A 23214-nucleotide genomic window follows, 5' to 3' on the forward strand; every position below is an offset into this window, starting at 1 on the left:
TAAGTGGCTCTATCGCGGGCCGCCAGGGATCATTAAAATTTGTTTTTAATTAATTTTTGTAAAAATAAAGGTATTTCGGGCCATTTCTCGTATACGGGGTGTATTTTAGGATGTAGTCCATTCTAATTATATTAGGGGTGTCGGAAATATTTTGGAGGGTTGTTATAAAACACGCACACAACAAAGCTAGAGGAGCTCATGACGGTCGTTGATTTCACTAACCATCACCTCTATTGACTACTGTCATTATTTTGTCGGGTTTGAAGTAGTACTAAATGGTTTGTGCTACTATATAGAGAAGAAAAATAAGAACATTGTAATTAGATAAATAAGAAAACTTTGAGGGCTATTTAAAAATAAAACCAAACCATAAGGTTTGTCTCGAATGTTATTACATGCTTGAGGGGGGGCTTTTGTAAACCAAAATTGAATAGTAAAACTGTGAGATGACCCAATTTTGATAAATAAAGGATGGTTAATGGTTAATGGTTAATTAATAATTAATTCAAAGCACTATACTTTTCTCTATTTCCCCCTTTTGCGGTTTTGGTGAAGAAGAAGAAGAAGAAGACACCGTTTCTGCGTGAGCATCAAGCCAAAGCACAAGTACGATGATATTTCTTTTGTCTTGTGTTCTTCATCACTCGATCGCTTCACAACAAACATTCAGGGGGTGTTTGTCTTTCCTTCTCAAAAACAACTTATTAACTTATATAAGTCATAAGTTATAAGTTAGAATTTCTAACTTCTCAAAAACAACTTTTTCACACACAAAAACAACTTAAATAAGTTAAACCAAACACTATAAAAACAACTTATTAACTTTTATAAGTCAATAAGTTATAAGTTGCTCCAAAATAAGCTAACCCAAACACCCACTCAATTCGTATGCCTCTAATTTCACCGGTTGGGTTGTTCTCTGAAGTGTGTTCCGTACAAAACCAACTAAAGGTTAATTCTGCTTCCCTTTCAACTATTCCATGATTCTTGGTTGTTTTCACTTTGATTTATAACTGGGCTTTGTTGTTCATAATGTTGATTTTAGTACATGAACAAGAAGAGGGGTTTTGAATTTTGAACATGCCATCATCTTGATGTTAAACAAATGTTATATACTTTAGGTTGTTCTTGATCTAAATTTAGCCTAGATAATTAACAACTTTTCTGTTCTGATGATATGATTGTTGTAACTGTATGATTCTGCATTTAATCTTCAGAATTTCCCATTAGGGGTGATAATCTATGACACGACCCGTCAACGCGACACAAAGTTAAACGAGTTAGTGTTTGGGGTAAATGTGTTCGGGCCATAAACGGGTCGGCATGTTAATGAACAATGACACGATAAAAAAAATCTTATTGTAAATGGGTTCAACCCACTTAACCTGTTTATCATTTTAGATAGGTTTATACGTTGAATTAATAATTGTGGGTTTGGTCTAAATCTGTTGCAGGTTTGATGTTGAACTAATAGTTGTTTGATCACACAAAGAAAGCAGCTAGTTTAACGATACAAAATGGGTTCAGAAGGAAACGATAGAGAGTTGGTGGTCTCACAAGTCAGTATAGTATAGGTGGGTTCGGCAACGAGGTAACCGCAAAGATGCTATTGGATTATCTTGAAAACACACATGGTCAGATCTATAGATGTAGGTTAAAAAAGTCTTCGACTCCACCCGAAACGTATCCTGAATTCAATGCTGACCTTGACCAAATCAAGATCGTCACCGATTACGGAAAGGTTGAACCGCATGCATTTGTGCATTTTGTAGATCCCAATTCGGTCACCTCGGTTTTAGAGGCTGCAGGAAGAAAGGAGCTCGTACTTGACAAACATGTTTTAAAAGTTAGTTTAGGCCCGGAAAATCCTTATAGAATGAACCAACGGAGAAGAAAGAAAACCTCATTTAAGTTGTCAAATGTGGTACTTGAAATCGGGCTGATGACTAGCCGGGATAACTTTGTCGTTGGTTGGCGTGGGCCCGATTCTGGCGTTGACTTTCTTATTGACCCGTTTGACCGTAGCTGCAAGTTTCTGCTCACGAAAGACACGGCTTTTTGTTTCAAAGGGAGCAAGGATCACACGATTATAAGATGTAATTATAAAGTTGAGTTTTTGGTGAGGGATACGGATTACTCAGAGTCGTTTTTGGTGTTAGTTTTTCAGTTAGCATCGTCTCCTTTGATATCTTATAGAACTGCTGATGATGATATTATCAACACGTATCCGTTTGAAATGTTGGACGATGATGATCCATGGATCCGGACCACTGATTTCACGCCAAGTGGTGCCATCGGGAGATGTAATACTTATCGGGTTATGATCCGGATTCGAGATGGGTCGAAGGTGAAAAAAGCTTTAGAATTTCTTAAAGAACAAAGGGTGCATGTCGAGCATCGTAAAACAAAACTCAAAGCGGAAAACGAACCCGAATTTGGATTCCCAATTCCCGACCCGTTTTTCTCTATTCATTACAAACCAGACATATCTTTTAAGGTTATGTTCTTGGTCAACTCAGTGTTACACAGATGCATCATCAACCAGCATCAATTTACAGAAAATGTGTTTGACTTGCTAAGAGATCAATCCGAAGAAGTCAACGTGGCTGCTTTAAAGCACATCTGTGCTTACCGACACCCTTTATACGATGGATTTAAACGTTTGATAACCGTTCAAGAATGGTTGTTAAACACCCCGAAGCGTATCGAGAAACCGTTGGAGCAAAATGACGTGATTGAAGTTGGGAGATTAATCACAACTCCAACAAAAGCTTATGCTTTACCACCAGAAGTTGAATTATCGACAAGTATCCGATCGGTTTTTACGGGTCACATTCATGGACGAAGGAATGAGAACTTTAAACAATAATGTTCTTAATTTCTACCCTGCCCCAATCGTTAAAGACGTCACTTCAACTTTTATGGCACAAAAAACAACCATGTTTAGGCGAGTAAAAGATATTTTGAGTAACGGGTTTCATTTATCGGGACGTCAATATTGTTTTTGCAAACCAACTTCGGGATCGGTCCGCATGGTTTTTTGCTGAAAATGGAAAGATTTCGTGTAAAAATATCATTGCATGGATGGGAAGGTTTAATAATAAAAATATCGCGAAATGTGCTGCTAGAATGGGGCAATGTTTTTCATCTACATATGCGACAGTTGATGTTCCGAGACATGAAGTTAATATGAATCTTGAAGATATTAAAAGAAACAGTTACACGTTTTCCGATGGAATCGGGAAAATTTCACCCGAACTAGCACTTGAAGTTGCTGAAAAATTGCAATTAACAACAGATAACCAACCCTGCGCATATCAGATTAGGTACGCGGGCTGCAAGGGTGTTGTTGCTTGTTGGCCTAATAAAGAAGGCGAAAACTTTAAGCTTTCGTTAAGGCCAAGTATGAATAAGTTTGAATCTGATCATACGGTTCTTGAAATCTGTTCTTGGACACGGTTACAACCCGGGTTTTTGAACCGGCAGATTATAACGTTACTCTCTGCTTTAGATGTTAAAGATGAAATCTTTTGGGACATGCAGATGAAAATGGTTGAAAAGTTGAATTTAATGCTTGAAAATACGGAAGTGGCGTTTGATGTAATTACTGCTTCTTGTGCTGAAAGTGGTAACACGGCTTCGATTATGTTGGGTTCAGGTTTTGACCCGAAAACCGAACCGCATCTACGGGGTATGTTAAGCAGTATACGCGTCGCCCAATTCGAAGATTTACGGGAAAAGTCGAGAATTTTCGTGAATGACGGAAGGTGGTTGATGGGGTGTTCTGATGAATTGGGTGTTCTCGAACAGGGTCAGTGTTTTATACAAGTATCGAACCCGTCTGTCGAGAATTGTTTTGCAAAACACGGGTCAAGGTTTAGTGAAAGGACTAGTAATTTGACTGTGATTGAGGGTACTGTGATAATCGCAAAGAACCCGTGTCTCCATCCTGGTGATGTTCGGGTTTTGAAAGCGGTAAATGTACCAGGTCTCGAACATTCGTTTGATTGTTTGATATTTCCTCAAAAGGGAGACCGGCCCCACACTGATGAAGCTTCCGGAAGCGATCTTGATGGTGATCTATATTTTGTTACGTGGGATGAAAATCTTATACCGCCTAGTAAACGGAGTTGGCCCCCTATGGAGGGAGTATACTGCCGCTGAAGCTAAAGAATTAATACGTGACGTCAGAACCTCGGTAACTTCTTTTTACCTCTGAGTTCAACACATTTGTAAAATACCTAATTCTACATTCATAATTTTTTAATACGTCTGTCTGAGTTGGTTTTTCTGAATTTATTCGAAACAGAAATTTGAGTTGTCTTACAAGGGTCATAAGTAACTCACTCAATATAACTCTAAATTACATGAAATTTATACAGAACATAGTCCTATGGGTCCTTAAAATTGTCCAACCGGTCTTGCATTTTTTCAACGAAAATTCAATTTTTAATAATTTTTGGCCTAAACTGTCGCTGAAAATCGCTGTTACTACCTTTCAGCATTCCATTATTTTTCTACATGCTGGAAAAATATAACAAAAATATTTTCAAAGAATAAAAACCTGTAGTAACATGTCATAACATTTTCATAATTTATTTACAAATGCTACTTTACATTAAATTTTATTTGTTGAATAAAATGGAATTTAAGCTGTTAACCTGTTGTTGTATGCATTAGGAAGACCACTAGGAAACTTTTAACCATAGTTATCAACACGTTTTATCCATTCAACCCATTTGACGTGTTTTTAGCCTTTTATTTTTGACCTGTTAGATATAATTCATGACCTAAAACGGAACCAATTATAAGTAAATAGGTTGAAATGCTCCCCATCTACTTCTTGCATATGACTTCTTCTAGCGCATAGATTTTAATAAGCTGTGGAGGACATCTTTTAAGGGCAAAATGGTGAGTTTTCTTTAAGTTCGGTTTTGTGGTCAACTGTTGTCTTCGTTGACTATAATTTTGTTCATCCTTCATTTTGTTGTGATTTTCTGACGCAAGCGAAAGCGGTCCTCGACATTTCGAGTTTTTTTGTTTCTTCTGAAGTTTTAAGCAACTTTCAAGATTTTGATGGATTTTGTTCTCCACTTTTAAAGCTAAAAATTATGCCTTTTTATTTTACAAGTCTAACTCAACATTATTATTTTTTTATTTTCAACAGGATATTGTCGATTTTTTCACAAAAAACATGGTGAACGACAGTCTTGGCACAATATGCAACGCACATGTTGTGCATGTGACTTGAGCGATGACGGAGCCCTCGATGAAAAATGCATAAAATTGGCTGAACTGGCGGCGACAGCTGTCGATTTTCCAAAAACCGGGAAGATCGTCAACATGCCAACTCAGCTCAAGCCAAAGCAGTATCCTGATTTCATGGGGAAAGAAAATTTTCAGAGTTACAAATCGGAAAAAATACTCGGGAAATTATATCGACAAATTAAAGATTTCTACAACACCGACAACGCACCGTGTTCGGAGCTTGAAATCCTCCCTTCTGGTATCCCGTACGATGAAGATCTTGAAGTTCCCGACTCTGCGAGTTTTTTAAACGATGCATGGGATTGCAAATTGAAATACGACCTACAATTAAACGGGCTTGTTGGGCAATATAAAGTGTCCCGTGAAGAAGAAATTGTCACGGGTCATATCTGGTCAATGCCTAAGCATGGTAGCAAGAAGCAAGGTGAAATGAAAGATAGAATCAAACATGCTTATAGTGCTTTAAGGAAGGAGTTCCGGAAGGTGTTTGACCAACTCGGTGTCGACTTTGACCAGATCTCAGAAGAGGAGAGAAATGCGGTTTTCGAGAAAAAAGCGTCTGCTTGGTATCAAGTCACATATCATCCGATTTGGGTCAAGAAATCTTTGAAGTTGCAAGAACCTGATCAGGAGGGCGAAACGGTAAACCTGAGCTTTGCATGGATTGCCGCTGATTATCTTGCAAGAATTAAGATCAAGCGTAAGGGAGCGGGACCCGGGAATTCTCATAAGCCGATTGATATGCTTGGGCGGTACATTGCTGATCGTATTTGACCGGTTTTGGTTATTTGAAGTTTTTAGCTGCAGCAGGGCCACTCTGCCATTTTCCAAGGATATGTTTTGTTTTTTTTTCTTTTTTATCCATTATGAAATCTATTATGGACTTTATGAACTGAAATTATCAGTGGTATGATACAGTTGGTTCTTTTTTCCACAAAGGAAAAAAAAAAAGGGTAATTTTTGTTATTAACTTTTTGAATGAATAGGGTACTGATGTTTGTATGGAACAGGGAATATTTGGTACTTCTATGATTAAAGGAAGCAAGCCAAAACATGAGCTGGAAACAGGCCACACTCTTAGGTTTTTGGTATTCAACCTTTTGTTTTGGAATTTGTTTGTTTAGAGATATGTCATAAGTTATCTTTCTTGTTACTTTTTTTTTATCTTAATTAATATTTGTATTTTTGGTTACTATTTTCTTTAAACATCAAGTAGATTTTGATTTTTAAATAAAGCTTCTTGCTCCCCAATTAAATTAGGGGGTGGGGTCATTCCCAAAACTTTGATAAAAAGATAGTTAGGCTTTTAGGTGGTGAAGAAACACTGTCTAATTAGGGAGTTAATTAGATTGGTTTATGTTCCTTTCATAATGGTTAATCTTCTTATGGATATTTGAGCTCCGACTTGATAATCGATCCTGCAAAACAGAACACCGTTACTCGTTAAGAGGGGAATGTGGGGGTTTCCCTCTTAACCAGGCTCCGGCGTGAGAATAAGCGACTGCTTTGAGAGTAATTAAGAGCTTAGAGTGAGAGTAGAGGGAATAGAATGTTTAACCTGTGGAATGAGGTCTCTATTTATAGCCGGAGAAGTGTAAGGGGTTATGGGCTGATGGGCCTTGGGCCGGAAGCGGACAACAAAACGAATATGCTCTTTGTCTCACTGGCGTCGACCGCTTAGTGGCTTCTAGACGTTCCTCGGTGCTGGCGCACCTTGATTGGAGCCACGTGTCACTGCTGTCGGCCTTGTTGTCCTTCTGTCATCAGCAGACAAGTGGAGATCGTGGGACAGTTGTCTCCGTCCTCTGATTGGTGCCACGTAGGCGTCCTTGTGTACTTCTCGTCAGACGATCGTGGCGCACGATTGACCAGAGCCTGCTGGACGCTCGTTGGCTCCTTTTACTGCCACTTGTACCTTATGTACCACTGTAGGTAGCCGTGCGCTTCCCTACTGTGTGGTTCTTGTTGGACATCAACTAACCCGCGCGGGGTTAGTATGCTCATTTGTTCCATTGTTTTATGCTAAGTGTTGATATCTGAGCCTCTTGTGGGCCCTGCCTCGCGCGGGATAGACTACAACGTTTTTAGGTCGCGCGTGGATCTTATTAATAAGTTTTCTGAAATAAGGAGTATCGTCTCACGCGCAACCTGGGCGGAGGTTTGCGCGACTTTTTGGGACCATACCCCTTCAAGTCCCCCCAGTCCAGTGCTGCACCATGCGCAACGCAAGTGGTTGGAGCTCTGGACTTAATAAAAATAAGAGAAATAAGTGTAATAGGGGAAATGTTCTTTTGATCCTGATTGGTGTGGCGCAAGTGGAAATTGTTGTTTTCAATTGCGCAGGTACCAAGGCAGGTCTTGAAGGAATATTTTGTCTGATCAGGCGCGCAGGGTTATTGGAGGTGACGTTTAGCTTGCGCGGCTCATGTAGCTTTTGCCTAAAGTTACTTGTAATTTTTATGGCGGGAAAACTTCGAAATTTGAACTCTGACAAGTTGGTGGGATAAGTCGTTGAGTGCGACGTTTGAGTTGACCTCTGGCACGGGTGTCATCATGCCGTCTGCGGCGGTTGCACTTCGTGTCAGGAGAGTGAGGCCCACGCGCGCGTGGTAACCGTCACCCCTGGTTTTCCGCTTGACGTGGCAGCCTCTCGTTGGTTAGCCTAGCGGCGAAAGCGGCACGGTTACCCATCGCATTAAATGCGATGGGTATATATATCCGAAGAGAGGTGAGAGATTCTCACTTTTCTTCGTTTCTTTCTTTCTTCTCAAACTTCTCTTTGAATCTTCAAAGTTGTGTTCTTCACATCTTCAAGATTTCTTCAAATCTTCAAGTTTTTTCTTCAAGTTTTTTCCAGATTTCTTCTGATACGATGAGTGAGGAGCATCAGGAAGTTGCTGCTGCTGAGGAAGGTCCAGTTCCTATCCTCAGGTGGGATCTAGGGCTCTTTGAACAGATCGTTCGGAGCTTTCGATTCCCACCGGAGTGGGATGCCCGGTATCCGGCTCAGGGCCAGACCGCGGCTGATGCACCACCTGGATACATAACCCTATATGAAGATTTCTTTCTTCAGGGTAATTTCAGATTGCCGGCTACAAACTTCATGGGCCATATTCTTCATCATTACAACTTTCATCTATCGCAGATGAGCCCACCCGGGATGGTGAGGGTTCGTCACTTCGAGTTCTTGTGCCATTCTCATGGCATTGAGCCATCTGTGGATAAGTTTCGGGCCTTCTACCAGTTGCAGAGGACGATGGGTTTCTTCTCCTTTGCAAGCCGTGGTGCGGCGAAGAAGATTCTGCTAAACCCTCCGAAGAGTTTCCATGACTGGAAACCTAAGTTCTTCTTCATCCGTGAAGAGGTTTTGCCGATTGCCATGCCCTTTAGGGATTGGACTGAGGCAATACCGAAGGAAGACCTTCCGATTCCGAAAACTGCCCGGTGGTATCAGCAGTTGAACCCGACCCCAAATCGGGTGTTTGGGGAAAACGTTTTAGTAGGGGCTAAGATAAGTGACCAATGGTCACCCAACAGCAGGGAGGTTCCGGTGTTGAAGATCGGCGATCAAGGTCAGTTATCTCCATTTTTTTTTATAGTTCTTTGCCTCAATTGTTACTTACTTACATTCATGTTTAGAGTCGCAACTCTATCAAGCTGCCTTCTCCACATTTGGTGGTTCCATGGGCGTGCGCCCATTGCGCGATGATGAAGAAAGCTGGTATGACCAGATTAAGGGCAACTTCATGTTTCCAGTTGCTGGTGCTTTTGCTTCGCCGCCAACCGCTACTGAAGGTGCGCAATACCCTAAACCTCGTCCTTTGCGCTCTGTGACTTCTGCTGGGAAAGAGATTCTCTATCTTTCCAGCGAGGAGTCAGTAGGGTCTTCCAACGGCGAGCTAAGTTCGTGGTCTAAAATCTTTGCAGGTGTGTTGCGCGACCTGGGGATTGACCCAGAGGAGAAGAAGAAGAAACCCTCGAAGAAGAAGAAGACGAAGGTAGATTCTGAAGTAACCAGCAAGGGGACTGGCCCTAGTCGCGCAACCGCTGCTGCTGATAAAGGTACTCTTCGCCTTCGTCAAAGTGACTTAGACGATTTTGTTATGGTCAGTGACTCACTTGAAGGCTTATCGCGCACAGTTAAAACAAAAACTGGAGCGGGCGGCTCAAAAAGCTCTGGGAGCGCGGGTTCTCGTAACCCTGATGCTGGCGCGACCCCATCTATTCTTGAAGATGAGGCTGAAGAAGAAGAAGATGCTGCTGCCCAGCTGATTGGCAGGAAGAGAGGTAGGAGCGAAACCACGGCTGGTGTGGCTTCCGCGCCTACTGCTGTTGTGCTTCCCGTGGTTGGGAAAACGAGCAACTTGCGCTCGTTGTATAAATTTTCTCCGGGTATGTTCTTTGCTTCTCTTCTTAATACTTCTCTTTGCTTAAATGTACTTGCATTATTTTTGCAGAGATCAAGAAGAAGACCCCTGAGAAGGGTGTCACGTTCAGTGAGGCTGCGTCGAAGAGGCCGAAGATTACCGTCAAGTCCTCTGATATTGCTTCTCAGGACGCCGCGAAGGCTGCTGAGGCGCAACGAAAGGCGGAGGAGAATCAGAAGAGAGAAGAAGAAAAGAAGAAGATTGAGGAGGAGAAGAGGAGGAAGGATGAAGAAGAGAGAAAGAGGAAGGAGGAGGAGGAGAGAAAAAGGAAGGCGGAGGAGGAGAGGGTGGCCGAAGCGGCGAAGAAGATGGCCCTGGAGAAGGAGTTAGAAAAGAAGAAAACTGTGGATCAGCCTGTTAATGTTCAAGGGCCTGAGGTCGCAAACCCTACCCACTCCGCGCATGTCATTACTTCTAAGGGGTCAGGTCGTTTCACCTCTAGCGATGCGAGCTCTGGTGGAGCTGGGGGTTATAACCCAAATGTGATTGGGGCGAAGGACACCGTTGGTGATATCTATTATAAAACTTATAATGAAGAAGAACGCGGTGATGCTCCTCATCAAGCCCCCTGGAGCTTAAAACAGAAAGATACCTTCCATGAGTTCGGCCCTTGCCGCGAGTGGTTCTTGAACTCGTTTACTCCTGCAGAGGTCAATCGGCAAAGGGCGAAGTCCCATGAATTGTTATATCGCACCTTTATACTTGGAGAGGCCAACGCTCGTGCTGCCAATCACCAGATAGTTCGCGAATGGCGAACAATGTTAGAGAGCGCGCCGACTGGGAGGGTTATCGTGAGCGCACGTTAAAACGCATTGCTGAGTTTGAAAAGTCCAAAGCTGCTTTTGGTGAGGAGAGAGCCAAATTTGAAGCCGATAAGAAGGCCGAAGAATGGGGCCGCGAGGGCCTGCAAAAGAAACTCCACAATGTTGAGGAGCAACTGGCCAAGGAGAAGGCCGAGTCCAAACGTATCTGCGCCCAGGACAACGAGCGCGCCTACGCGGCTCGACAGAAGATTGTTGATCTTGAGGCTAAAGTTGCCGATTTGACATCGAAGGTAGAGGAGGCGCATGGAGAGAAAGCTGCCAAGCAGCAGATGGAGGTTAGTGTATTTGTTTTCATTTATTCTTGCTATGTTGTTAACAAACTGGCCTAAGTTGTTTTGTCGGCTTCCAGGTTGAGTTATCTGAGGCCAAGGTGCAGCTGTCCAGCAAGGACAGAGATCTCCACGCCAAGGACGCTGAGATTGCGGAGCTCAAACGTCGCTTGAACGAGCAAATCGACAGATGTGAGTCGTTGGAGATCGACCTGGAGGCCGAGAAGGTTAAGGCTGCTACAGCTGAGGAGGCGCGTGCTGTTAGCACTGCCGCGCTTAACGTGGCTCAGACCAACTACTCCGAGGCCCAAGGCATCGTTGATACGCTTGTCTCGGAGGCTGAATGGATGCGCACTCGTGGAGTAGTGCTGGTAAGTTTGTACTTCTGTTTTTTATGTTTCCATCTTGCTAAGGGTTGTCCTAAATGCTTTTCTTTTGTTGAAGGTTGCCAACTCCATCTTAAATGCTGGCGAGCTAGATCGCGCCGTTGCTGCTCTCACGGATGCGGCGCGTGCGGTGGGTCATCGAGGGGGTTATTTGGAATGTGCAAGTCACGTTGAGCAGATGCTAGGGCAAGAATTTGATGTAAGCCATTGCTCGGTGACTGAACATGCTGATGCTGCGCTTGCACATGCTGAAAACTCGTATGACAACCTTACCTTGCCTATCATGGATCTGGTTGTGGAATCTTTGAAGAAAGACGACTGGTGTCAGCGTCTTAAAGCAGTCCTCGATCCACCAGTTACCGTCGAATTATCCGATGAAGAACCAGCTGGTGATGACGGTGGAGATGGTGATGATGATGGCAACGATGACGATGGTGAAGATGACGGAGATGATGATGGTGATCGACGCGATGAATAGAATAGGTTGTTGAATAGGTTGTTGATAGGCGTTTGTGCCTTGTAATTGTCTTTTGCAACTTGACTGTAAATGCTGCGCTGTTGCGCATGTGTGACTGAATATGCTTTGTACTGATTGCGCTTTTGCGCTTTTGAAATATGATCTTTTTCATTTTGCCTTTCGTTTTTCTAGTTACAATAGTTGCATTGTGGCTAGAAACTTTGGTTAAGTTAGCGCGAATGAACGGAAGTGTGATTCCTCTTGTTGGGTGTAAATGCCCGGTTTTGCGTTATTTTTGCAAAGAACCTTGAAGGCATGCGTTATAGCTCACAATTTACTGAAGTGTTTTCGTGCTAATCAAAAGTTTGACATGCATTTGTAACTAGGAAACTCTTAGAGAGTAAGGATTTAACATGTAAAGAATGCTCGTATGAGCAGTTTTTTAGGCCTGTGGCCCCTGTTTACAGCGGTAGTTGAATACATGTTTTTCTTGCGCACACCACCTGGTAACACTGACTGCTGTCTAGTGTGGTGGAATTTTAATTCTTCGCGGTGTTAAGTCACCTGCACGCTGACTGCCGTCAAGCGTGATGGTGTTCCGGTGTTTATTCTTGATAGGTGATGTGGCGAGACCAGCGATCACCCGTGTCTCTGGATCTTCTTAATGTCCTTGCGCACACTCTTCAGTAAGTGCTCCAGCTTACCACTCTTCAGGGCTTTCTCGATTTCTATGCGCAATTGGATGCAGTCGTTAGTCAAGTGGCCTGTATCTTTGTGAAACTCGCAAAACAGGTTGGGGTCTTGGCCTTTCTTGCTACGCATTGGTAGTGGATCTTTGAGATCCAATTTCTTCGTGTTGAGAACTTCGAGGGGTGTCTTTGTTAGCTGAGTCCACTTTCTTTCTTGGTGGTCTTCTTTTTCTGACTTCGTGTATCGTGCTTTGTCGCTTGCTGTGCGTGTATCTTCCCAATGCCTGCTCCTGTCCTCACTTGATCTTGAACTCCAGTCGGAGTATCTCTTCTGTCACACCCCGAAATTATCAGAGCGTTGGCGTGACTGGACTGGTATCTTCATTGCACAGCGGAAGCAAATAAGCTAAGTCTTTCTAGAAACTGAACGCCCACTAAGTACTCGACTCTTCATGGTCCTCCTATTCCAACCGTGCTTTGTCTTAGAAATGCAACCTGAGAAAGAAAATGCGAAAAAGTCAACATAAAGTTGAGCGAGTTCATAGTTTGTTTGTAAAAGATCTGAAATAAATCTTTTGAGTTGTGAAAGATTTGAAATAAATCTTTGGAATAACCGGTTTTCGAAATGGTATTGAGAAAATGAATTTAAAAATCATTTTCTTGCCAAGTTATATGGAAACGTTGTGTTTGTAACACGTTATGTTCATAAAACCATGTATTTGTAAAGCCTTGTCTTTGTAATGTTCGCATAACCGTCAATGCCCACCCTGACTTTGACTCCATACCCCCATAATTCTTTGTATTTGTATAAAACATGGTAGTTAATTTGTATGAACAAGAAGTTTCCGTAAGTATAAAATCCCTGGTATGTAGCAGTGTAAGAGGACTTGTGATCACCAATGGTTTGCAAGGCCACTGACATATGTGAAGTGCAAATAGGGAGACTCAAACCTAGCAGATTTCGCCACGGCAAAGTATGTGGACAAAGTCACCCCACGGTCCGTTTCTAGTTTGGCCGGGGGCTGGGCTCGCTACACCCAGATAGATCTACCGCTCCTGTCCCTCGGTCCCTCCATGAGGACTAATGGCCCCATGTTGTTCCTATCCACTCACATGATCGTATAACACCTCCTTACGTTAACCATACCATGTAAAAATTTTTCGTAATTACTGTAACATATATTCCACCTCAGCCACCCTGGCTGAGCCTCCCCAGCCACCCTGACTGAGCTTTCCCAGCCACCCTGACTGAACTTTCCCAGCCACCCTGACTGAACCTTCCCAGCCACCCTGACTGACTCCTTAGTTATGAAAAATCATTCATATTTCGAAAATAAGCATTTGTTTTGTAAAAACCGGTATGTTTAGTATAAACCTTTCGTAAATCATTTGAGTTCCTCGAAATCCATTCGTGATATGATTTAGAAATACGAGTTTTGCGTTTGTTCAAAACTTTGTATGTTTCTGAAAATTGTGCATGTCTTTCCACCCCGAAAACATTTACAAAAAGAATGTAAAACAGTAAAAAGTGGGGGTTATGAACTCGCCTGAATATTCCTGTGCAAAGCTAGCTATATACGACTTTGCGATGTCGTTTCCAAGACTTGACTTGCTAGCGTGCATTCTACAATATTCCTAACACGGAATATCTAATAAGTTTCTAAATAAACGCAGTATCTAAACTACGTGTCATCGAGCTCTACCGAATCGTTAATCGAACGATTCGACGGTAAATAGTTAGCTTAATGAAAATGACTAAGTTGTATTCGTTTAGCTTCATTTTATGAAGTCGTACGTGTATAAAAAGAATATTTCTATGAAAATATCATATAACAAATTCGTATCGCGCTTCGTATGAAAATAATATATAATAACTTGTATTATATACATCACGTCTTGTGTAATATACGTATGTGCCGTCTAGGCGTATAAAATAAATACAAAAAGTTATATTTATTTTGCGAAAGTATCATCGCGTTGTTTCAAGTTTGAAATAAATATACAAACTATATTTATTTTATAAAAGGACTCGTGTCGTATATAACTTCAAATAAATATATAAACTATATTTATCTAGCAAAACAATTGTCGTGTCATTTGATATTTGGAATAAATATAAACTATATTTATTTTGATGAAACGACTTCGGGTTACGCGATGCTTGAAATAAATATATATACTATATTTATTTATAAAAAGGTTCGAGTTTGTTTGAAATAAATATAATAATAACTATATTTATTTTTGTTGTCAAATTAATCTCCGTATCGTTGTTCTCGTAAGTTGTAAGTTGTTGATAAAGAAACTTTATATTTGTATCTCGTTTTATAAAAGTCACTCAAAAGCACATTTTGCTTTATAATAAAACTCGTTTTATTTTGCGGTTTTTCTCGAAAAACGGGCAGAGTCTCCTCTGTTTTTGGACGGCCCTGACAACTAAGTGTCGTTATTTTTATCAAAATCTAATCAATTTTCAACAACAATCCAACCATATACTCAATATATATATAATTTTATGAGACGACAAAGTATAAACTAAACGTTATTTTATATCGGTTCGAGCTCGTTTGTCACGTGAGTAATAATATTATAAAAATAACAAAATAAACGTGACATTAATGTTTACCAAAACTCTCGCGTCGAACCACGGACTGAGTTGACCGGGTCTGAGTTGACCGAGTCAGCTCTCGTTAACTGAGTTGGGCCGAGTCGACTCACTGAGTTGACCGAGTCAACTCGAACTGCTTCTGCCACAACAAATCTGACCGCGCTGCTAACTGCTGTTGACCCGAGCCGTTGACTGCTGACTTTTATTGACTGACCTTGACCGAGTTGACTCGGTTGAGTTGACCGAGTCAACCGAGTTACACCGAGTCGAACCGAGTTGAGCCAAAATCGGATCCGCTTATCCCGAACCTGAACACCCGAGTCAAAAATAAACCGAACCAAACTTTGAAGCATCTAATCTGAACCGAAACTTACCTAAATAACCTGAACTTGAACCAATCCGACCCGACACCGGTGTACTTCGCCGGATAAAGATAATGTCCGTTGGTCCGAGGCTCCGACCGCCGGTCCGTGGCTCCGACCACTGGTTCTTTCTCTCTCTCTTCTTTGTAACCGCCGCCATACGCCACCACCATCTGGTGGTGGCAGCCGTAAATCGGAAGTCAGAGGGGGGTGTCGCCGCTGGGGTTCATCGGAAGAGAGGGGGGGGGGGCGTTTACCGTTCGTCAGAGGCACCACCGCCGCTGCCGCACACGTCGGTTCTGATGCCGACACCATCTTCGTCTCTCTCTCTCTCTCTGCTTCGGGTGTGTAGGGCCATGAGTAACATACACATGAAGAAGAAGAAAGGTTGTGGGTGTGCGTGAGTGGCCGGAGAAAGGACGGTCGGAGACCGGTCGGCTCTGCTCCAGTCATCGGGTAAGGGGAACGAGAGAGAGGGGAAAGCAGTGAAAGGGTGTTTGTGGTGTGAAGCAATTGAATATAGTTGTCTGTGTGTTTGTTTAGTGTCTATAAAATCAAGAGAGGGAGAAGGACAGACCATATGTCTGTGTTTTTATCTTGTGGAATGAAAATAAAGAGACCCTAAGGTCTCATATTTATACACAGGTTAAGTGTTTGGGGAAAAATCTTATTGAGATTTTTGGTGTAATCAAATCTTGAGACATAATCTTATGTATAGATTTTGATGAGATTTTATGTGATTTTTGCATAGAATTAGGGATTTCGTATAGATCTTTATGATCTTGACAAGATTTAGCATACTAGGTGTAGGTTCAGGCTTGTGAGTTTTGGGCTTGGGCCCAGGGCCCACAAGCCTATTTTATGTGTAAGTGGCCCGTAATTCCTACGAGGCACGTTGTCAAAATCCTGAACTCTGTTTAACGTCAAAAAATAAAATACACCAAAGTACGGTCAGTAGTCACTGTTTGTACGTTTAGTTGTCGGTTGCGTAAAAAGCGCGTAAAATTATATCGTCGCCGTCTTTACTCCGTTTTTCAAACCGGTTCCGACTGTAGTCACTAAAATTTGACTACGAAGCTAGAATCTATCGTAAAAATTTACTATTCGTCGGCGTTGTCAGTATTCTGTACGGTTTCGATTCGTTACCGTTTAACGTTTCACAAGCTGCTCTGTAAGCCACCGTTCGATCACTGTAAAGTCGGATAAACATTCCTGGGCATCCCAAACGCCTAATTACATTAATTTGCTTATAAACACTATTTATCATTGCGTTAATCACCTGTTAATCGCGTAATTAAGAGACGTAAATCACGGGTTGTCACATTCTCCCCCTGTTACAGAAATTTCGTCCTCGAAATTTAGACTATGTTATCTCCTCAGAGTTGTGTTGTTGCAGGTAAGTCCGAATAATAACAAAGTGAATGACCCCGTAATCGAAACAAGACTTAATGATACAGTCACCAGTGCGACTAAGTTAACAAGGATCCAACAATGAATAGGAACTTCGACCAATCGAATTTCGTATGAACGTTTATAACATGTAAATGAGTTCTAGAAGCAATAACATCCACTGGATGAACTTAGAATCAACAATCTCAAATGTAATAATTTGCATGAAACGTTCGATCGTGATCAGCGCAAGCTGCAAGTCATACCGACGCCACAAGGTGTCGCAATGAAACGATTCAATAATAGGGGTGATCGAACAAGTATCACCTATGTTTTGCATGAAACGCTCAATCATGATTAGCCCAAGCTACAAGTTTGTACTGACACCACAAGGTGTCGTAGTGATTCAAATAATTCAATAATAGCGGTGATCAAACAAATCCACCGTATTTGAAGTCAAATGAAAGCGTAATAAGGTGAATCCGAAAGTTTGTTTCAAATGACATCATAGAATTTTCAATTGAAATTTGAACATCAAAGAAATAATGTTTTCGATCGAAGGTGAAGAAGCAATGGGTATCGCAAAATTTTCGATCGATAATGAAAGAACCGTTAGTAGGTACACCGGAATGTAAAAATGAATTTGTGTACCATTGTCTTAACACACTATTGTATTAAGACCGCTTTGATATAATAAATCGAAGTGAATTGGAAAACAATCAATAAATTTTTAGATCCGTGTATGAGATGCGTAAACGAGTTTAGCGCAAGCTTCAAACTAATGAAAATCACCATCACATGGTGTCGAAATCAACAGACAATTTAATGGAGTCGAATACCAAACAAGTTTACTTCGACTCGGAACAAATGAAACGCTTGTTAATACGAATTTGAATATGATGTTTTCAATACATCATATGGTGTTTTGAATCGAGCATGTGTAATGGACAAGTTCAAACAATTGAACTTGGTTTTAGCGCAATCCGGCAATAAACATATGTATCAACAAGATAACTTTCGGCATGGTAACAACGAAAAACCATGTATGTAACTTGTAAAGAAATGATCGTGATACAATGACCCTTAAGAGGAGTAGAGACACGAAAATCTACTCAGTGAGCGTGAAATTCGAAATTTCAATAATAGATATTTGAGGACTTTACCTGGGGTTTTGTGTGACGACCAATTGTTAGGTGACATTACCGTCGTTAACCGAAATAGGGGGGATGTGGAGACATACGTCTTTTCCCTGGAGTGATTCGTGTCGTTGAAGGATCGCGTGACAAGTTATCGTTTCCTGGTCGTTAGTTCCCCTGCTGACCGGAATCTAGCGTCGTCGTTGAATTGCGCCATCGCGTCTTTTCAAAGGCCTCGCCTCGATAGTCGTATGTGACGTACTTCAACCTCTGTTGATGTAAGCTTAAGTTCCACGTATACCTGTGCACTAGCGTCGTGTGCCATGTAGAAAGTGATGTACCCCGACATCCGTGGACGTAAAAATTGAGTTCCATGTATTCCCGTGCGCTAGTGTTTTGTTATGCGTAGGCTGCCTGCTCGGGGAGTTTAGAATATCATAGACAATGTGGATAATAGTGTGTACCCGAGTTAATATTCGCGATTCCTACGTGATGTACATGCACAAATAATCGATCATATAATCAAATAAGCATGTTAGTCATCAATAAGCAATCAAGTAATTCCCCTAGTCCCACTATCCCAGCCTCTCAGACTGAACCCTCTAGTCCCACTAGACTATCCTTCCAGCCTCTCAGACTGAATCTCCTAGTCCCACTAGACTATCCTTCCAGCCTCCCAGACTGAATCTCCTAGTCCCACTAGACTATCCTCCCAGCCTCTCAGACTGAATCTTCTAGTCCCACTAGACTATCCTTCCAGCCTCTCAGACTGAATTCCCTTTTCCGAAGGTTTTAAATGCATGTTTCCTAAACTCTCAGAGTGTTGTGTACTGTATGTAATTATCTTATGCACCGTGTATGAAACACCATAACAGCGTATGTTTGAAAACAATATTTTGACTGCTTGTTTTTCGGCAACGGTTAGAGACCATATTCGAGTACTAGGCGTTCTGTATGTATTCAACGTCTCAATGATCTAAGTCCCCAGGGGGGGGGGAAGGTGAGGTTAGAGCCTAGGTATAACAGAAACCTAATTCGCTGTAACCTATAGCTCTGATACCAATCTGTCACACCCCGAAATTATCAGAGCGTTGGCGTGACTGGACTGGTATCTTCATTGCACAGCGGAAGCAAATAAGCTAAGTCTTTCTAGAAACTGAACGCCCACTAAGTACTCGACTCTTCATGGTCCTCCTATTCCAACCGTGCTTTGTCTTAGAAATGCAACCTGAGAAAGAAAATGCGAAAAAGTCAACATAAAGTTGAGCGAGTTCATAGTTTGTTTGTAAAAGATCTGAAATAAATCTTTTGAGTTGTGAAAGATTTGAAATAAATCTTTGGAATAACCGGTTTTCGAAATGGTATTGAGAAAATGAATTTAAAAATCATTTTCTTGCCAAGTTATATGGAAACGTTGTGTTTGTAACACGTTATGTTCATAAAACCATGTATTTGTAAAGCCTTGTCTTTGTAATGTTCGCATAACCGTCAATGCCCACCCTGACTTTGACTCCATACCCCCATAATTCTTTGTATTTGTATAAAACATGGTAGTTAATTTGTATGAACAAGAAGTTTCCGTAAGTATAAAATCCCTGGTATGTAGCAGTGTAAGAGGACTTGTGATCACCAATGGTTTGCAAGGCCACTGACATATGTGAAGTGCAAATAGGGAGACTCAAACCTAGCAGATTTCGCCACGGCAAAGTATGTGGACAAAGTCACCCCACGGTCCGTTTCTAGTTTGGCCGGGGGCTGGGCTCGCTACACCCAGATAGATCTACCGCTCCTGTCCCTCGGTCCCTCCATGAGGACTAATGGCCCCATGTTGTTCCTATCCACTCACATGATCGTATAACACCTCCTTACGTTAACCATACCATGTAAAAATTTTTCGTAATTACTGTAACATATATTCCACCTCAGCCACCCTGGCTGAGCCTCCCCAGCCACCCTGACTGAGCTTTCCCAGCCACCCTGACTGAACTTTCCCAGCCACCCTGACTGAACCTTCCCAGCCACCCTGACTGACTCCTTAGTTATGAAAAATCATTCATATTTCGAAAATAAGCATTTGTTTTGTAAAAACCGGTATGTTTAGTATAAACCTTTCGTAAATCATTTGAGTTCCTCGAAATCCATTCGTGATATGATTTAGAAATACGAGTTTTGCGTTTGTTCAAAACTTTGTATGTTTCTGAAAATTGTGCATGTCTTTCCACCCCGAAAACATTTACAAAAAGAATGTAAAACAGTAAAAAGTGGGGGTTATGAACTCGCCTGAATATTCCTGTGCAAAGCTAGCTATATACGACTTTGCGATGTCGTTTCCAAGACTTGACTTGCTAGCGTGCATTCTACAATATTCCTAACACGGAATATCTAATAAGTTTCTAAATAAACGCAGTATCTAAACTACGTGTCATCGAGCTCTACCGAATCGTTAATCGAACGATTCGACGGTAAATAGTTAGCTTAATGAAAATGACTAAGTTGTATTCGTTTAGCTTCATTTTATGAAGTCGTACGTGTATAAAAAGAATATTTCTATGAAAATATCATATAACAAATTCGTATCGCGCTTCGTATGAAAATAATATATAATAACTTGTATTATATACATCACGTCTTGTGTAATATACGTATGTGCCGTCTAGGCGTATAAAATAAATACAAAAAGTTATATTTATTTTGCGAAAGTATCATCGCGTTGTTTCAAGTTTGAAATAAATATACAAACTATATTTATTTTATAAAAGGACTCGTGTCGTATATAACTTCAAATAAATATATAAACTATATTTATCTAGCAAAACAATTGTCGTGTCATTTGATATTTGGAATAAATATAAACTATATTTATTTTGATGAAACGACTTCGGGTTACGCGATGCTTGAAATAAATATATATACTATATTTATTTATAAAAAGGTTCGAGTTTGTTTGAAATAAATATAATAATAACTATATTTATTTTTGTTGTCAAATTAATCTCCGTATCGTTGTTCTCGTAAGTTGTAAGTTGTTGATAAAGAAACTTTATATTTGTATCTCGTTTTATAAAAGTCACTCAAAAGCACATTTTGCTTTATAATAAAACTCGTTTTATTTTGCGGTTTTTCTCGAAAAACGGGCAGAGTCTCCTCTGTTTTTGGACGGCCCTGACAACTAAGTGTCGTTATTTTTATCAAAATCTAATCAATTTTCAACAACAATCCAACCATATACTCAATATATATATAATTTTATGAGACGACAAAGTATAAACTAAACGTTATTTTATATCGGTTCGAGCTCGTTTGTCACGTGAGTAATAATATTATAAAAATAACAAAATAAACGTGACATTAATGTTTACCAAAACTCTCGCGTCGAACCACGGACTGAGTTGACCGGGTCTGAGTTGACCGAGTCAGCTCTCGTTAACTGAGTTGGGCCGAGTCGACTCACTGAGTTGACCGAGTCAACTCGAACTGCTTCTGCCACAACAAATCTGATCGCGCTGCTAACTGCTGTTGACCCGAGCCGTTGACTGCTGACTTTTATTGACTGACCTTGACCGAGTTGACTCGGTTGAGTTGACCGAGTCAACCGAGTTACACCGAGTCGAACCGAGTTGAGCCAAAATCGGATCCGCTTATCCCGAACCTGAACACCCGAGTCAAAAATAAACCGAACCAAACTTTGAAGCATCTAATCTGAACCGAAACTTACCTAAATAACCTGAACTTGAACCAATCCGACCCGACACCGGTGTACTTCGCCGGATAAAGATAATGTCCGTTGGTCCGAGGCTCCGACCGCCGGTCCGTGGCTCCGACCACTGGTTCTTTCTCTCTCTCTTCTTTGTAACCGCCGCCATACGCCACCACCATCTGGTGGTGGCAGCCGTAAATCGGAAGTCAGAGGGGGGTGTCGCCGCTGGGGTTCATCGGAAGAGAGGGGGGGGGGGGCGTTTACCGTTCGTCGGAGGCACCACCGCCGCTGCCGCACACGTCGGTTCTGATGCCGACACCATCTTCGTCTCTCTCTCTCTCTCTGCTTCGGGTGTGTAGGGCCATGAGTAACATACACATGAAGAAGAAGAAAGGTTGTGGGTGTGCGTGAGTGGCCGGAGAAAGGACGGTCGGAGACCGGTCGGCTCTGCTCCAGTCATCGGGTAAGGGGAACGAGAGAGAGGGGAAAGCAGTGAAAGGGTGTTTGTGGTGTGAAGCAATTGAATATAGTTGTCTGTGTGTTTGTTTAGTGTCTATAAAATCAAGAGAGGGAGAAGGACAGACCATATGTCTGTGATTTTATCTTGTGGAATGAAAATAAAGAGACCCTAAGGTCTCATATTTATACACAGGTTAAGTGTTTGGGGAAAAATCTTATTGAGATTTTTGGTGTAATCAAATCTTGAGACATAATCTTATGTATAGATTTTGATGAGATTTTATGTGATTTTTGCATAGAATTAGGGATTTCGTATAGATCTTTATGATCTTGACAAGATATAGCATACTAGGTGTAGGTTCAGGCTTGTGAGTTTTGGGCTTGGGCCCAGGGCCCACAAGCCTATTTTATGTGTAAGTGGCCCGTAATTCCTACGAGGCACGTTGTCAAAATCCTGAACTCTGTTTAACGTCAAAAAATAAAATACACCAAAGTACGGTCAGTAGTCACTGTTTGTACGTTTAGTTGTCGGTTGCGTAAAAAGCGCGTAAAATTATATCGTCACCGTCTTTACTCCGTTTTTCGAACCGGTTCCGACTGTAGTCACTAAAATTTGACTACGAAGCTAGAATCTATCGTAAAAATTTACTATTCGTCGGCGTTGTCAGTATTCTGTACGGTTTCGATTCGTTACCGTTTAACGTTTCACAAGCTGCTCTGTAAGCCACCGTTCGATCACTGTAAAGTCGGATAAACATTCCTGGGCATCCCAAACGCCTAATTACATTAATTTGCTTATAAACACTATTTATCATTGCGTTAATCACCTGTTAATCGCGTAATTAAGAGACGTAAATCACGGGTTGTCACATCTTCCTTTTCTCGTGTCTGCTATAGTCGCGCGAGTAATCCCTTGAGTAATGATGAGATGAGTGGTGTTCTTTAGCATCATAACCAGATTTGTACCCACTTAGGGATTCTTCTGTTTGTGCGACGATTTTTGCAGCCTCCATTAGCTTATCCCACTCCTTTGGCATTCCATCTTTGCCTGTGATAGTTCTGATGAGACTATCACATCGGATGGCTTTTTTGAAATGACAGCGCATGAGTTGCTCACTGACGCCGCCTATCTCCAAACATTCCTTGTTAAACCGGGTGATAAAGTCCTCCAATCCTTCACCATCTCTTCGCCAGATATCCTCGACTTCAGCTGTGTCGCGCTGGTAGCGACGTTGCTGGCTGA

General features: G+C 41.6%; 1 pseudogene; it reads left to right on the plus strand.

The window, feature by feature from the left end:
• The first annotated feature begins 1458 nt into the window (after positions 1–1458).
• On the plus strand, positions 1459–6238 carry LOC110865678 (annotated as a pseudogene).
• Positions 6239–23214: the final 16976 nt, after the last annotated feature.

The sequence above is a fragment of the Helianthus annuus genome, chromosome 6 (assembly GCF_002127325.2).
Source record: "Helianthus annuus cultivar XRQ/B chromosome 6, HanXRQr2.0-SUNRISE, whole genome shotgun sequence".
Lineage (NCBI taxonomy): Eukaryota > Viridiplantae > Streptophyta > Magnoliopsida > Asterales > Asteraceae > Helianthus > Helianthus annuus.